This window comes from Siphateles boraxobius, unplaced genomic scaffold, assembly GCF_051911475.1.
Source record: "Siphateles boraxobius isolate OS27281-9 unplaced genomic scaffold, OSU_SipBor_1 43, whole genome shotgun sequence".
Taxonomy (NCBI): Eukaryota; Metazoa; Chordata; class Actinopteri; order Cypriniformes; family Leuciscidae; genus Siphateles; species Siphateles boraxobius.
The window spans coordinates 4,058,609-4,061,258 of NW_027509064.1; the positions used below are offsets into that span (position 1 = coordinate 4,058,609).

The 2,650-nt window shown below is 38.9% G+C and overlaps 1 long non-coding RNA gene across 1 annotated transcript; it reads left to right on the forward strand.

Annotated features, from left to right (window-relative positions):
• The first annotated feature begins 253 nt into the window (after positions 1-253).
• LOC143708843 (uncharacterized) lies at positions 254-2,343 on the forward strand. Its single transcript, XR_013193678.1, has 2 exons — positions 254-388; positions 598-2,343. It is a non-coding gene; the product is annotated as an uncharacterized LOC143708843 (long non-coding RNA).
• The last annotated feature ends 307 nt before the right edge of the window (positions 2,344-2,650 follow it).

The following is a 2,650-nucleotide window of genomic DNA, read 5'->3' on the forward strand; positions in this document are numbered from 1 at the left end:
AATAATCAAAAGAAATCAGAATAATTAAAACAGTTTAGAATAAAAGATAAAATACAGAAATAATCACATGAAATCAGAGTAATTAAAACATAAAATAAAATACAGTGCAAACAGTCGGACGAACAGTGGCACAGTGCTCATTCAGTAAATGCACAGCTAAACAGATGTGTTTTGAGTCTGGATTTGAATGTGACTACTGTAGGAGCAAATGCGTGCGTTCTATATGGGCCATAAACAGATACTCTGTTGTATACATAATGTATGCTAACAGTTATTTTGTTTTGTTTTTTAGGAATGTGGCTGCATCATGCAGCTCTCCTTCTCCAGCACCTCGCAGAGGGACACGCAGGTGTCGTTCAGTTCTCAGTGCGATCGAGAATAATACTGAGTAAGTGCATAGACGTAATATTTTAATGATGAAATATAGCCTAATTGTGTTTACATCTTCATAATGTAAAAGTTCCTATTCTTGTGTGAAATTACAAATATGTCTTTTTTTAATCCATGGTAATTAGTGATTGATAATGACAATAATACAGTTTCTTTGATTGTGTTATCAGCATGCTCACACTTTTTCTTTCTTCTTTTTTATAACAGATGTGACAATGTCCAAGCACCAGTTCCGAAGAGAGCCAAGGCAAACAAGCAGGCGAGCAACAGGCAGTCCACACTGTCATGGAAAACAGAGACCGATGTTGACATGGTTCTGCTCTGTAGCTCTGTAGACTCTGTAGACTCGCAGTCTATTCAAAAAAAAATTTCAGAAAGTGCTGTGTCAACTCTGTGCCACAACACCAATTCCCAGGCTGCCAAGGCAACTGCAAAAGGCTGCCAATATAAATGGACAGATGTCAGCATCGGTGAGATGTACCGCTACATTGGGCTGCTGTTTTACATGGCAATGGTGAATGTCAGCTCCATAAGCTGACTACTGGCGGCAAAGCAGTGTTTTCTCCATACCCTTTCCAGCTACAGTTATGTCCAGGGACAGATACCGCACCATTTCATGGGATGTGCACATGAGTAACCCAGATGCAGATAAGGAGAATGACAGAAAGAGGGGCACACCTGAACATGACCGTCTTTTCAGGATCAAACCTCTCATGGACACCATTTTTCATGCTTGTAAATCCATCTATCATCCTAAGAGAAACTTAGCTGTGGATGAAAGAATGGTGGCATGCAAAGCACACACAGGCATGACACAGTACATGAAAGCCAAGCCAACCAGATGGGGTTTAAGTTGTTTGTTCTTGCAGACTCCTCAAATGGATACACTTTGAACTTTTCTGTGTACACAGGAAAGAACAACTTTCCCACAGGCCATGGACTGTCATATGATGCTGTAACATCTCTTTTGGACCACACATTTTTGGGTTCTGGGTACCATGTGTACATGGACAATTTTTATACAAGTCCAAAGCTCCTAAAAGACTTGTTTGCAATGAAGTTTGGTGCATGTGGGACTTACAGGGACAACAGGAAGGACTGCCCTCGGAATGCAGCTAAGTCACTCTCTAAAAAATCTGCCAGGGGATCCATCAGGTGGATTCGGAATGGACCTCTTGTATTTGTGAAGTGGATGGACACACGAGAGGTATCTGTCTGTTCTACCATCCATCCTGCCTATACGGGAGACACTGCACAGAGGAGGGTGAAAACACAAGATACATGGAGGACAAAGACATTTCCATGTCCTGCACCTGTGACTGCATACAACAAACACATGGGGGGCGTTGACCTGTCTTATCAGCTGTTACAGTACTACACAACGCAGCACAAAACCATGAAGTGGTACAGAAAGATTTTTCTACACTTCTTGGACTTTGCTTCCACCAACTCTTTCATTGTGCACAAAGAGCTACATGGTAACTTGTCTCATAAAGAGTTTATGGAGCAACTTATCACAGAGCTCTGTGGTGTGTCACAGAAAACAGCACCAAAACGGACCAAAAGTGACCATGTACCGGTTCCAGGAGCTGAGCTGCCATCAGAAGGCAGGGATGTTGCCACACTTGGTCGCCGCACATGTGTGCATTGCAAAGCAGTGCATAGTAAAAAGCAATTAACACCATGGAAATGCCAGGCATGCAATGTTCACTTATGTCTTCAGTTGAACAGGAACTGTTTTCAAGAGTGGCATAAAGATGTGTGACTGTGTTACTCTTAATTTTTTTTTTTAAATATTAAAAATAGTAATGTGGAAATAGTAAAATCCAAACTTTTTCACCTTTTTATATTTTTTATATTTTTTGCTTATTCTGTTAAGGCCAAACATGTTCAAATGATCATTTAATTGTAATGCAATTTTAATGTTTTAATAAAACAATTGGTTTACATTTACATCCGCAGAATCATCATAATTTTTCATATATTTTATGCTAAAATATCTCAAAGGATCTACTTCATCGAAAAAGGGGCTTAAAGATTTTCAAAACAGTAATTTGAAAAGCAAACATTAAAAGTGGGAAATGGCACGTATTCGTATAATGACCCATATATATATATATATATATATATATATATATATGTGTGTGTGTGTGTATGTATGTATGTATATATATATATATATATATATATATAGTGTCCTTAGATTCTTTGGGGTCCTTGCATTCTTTCTCACACCTGAATGAAAGGCTCATTACTATGC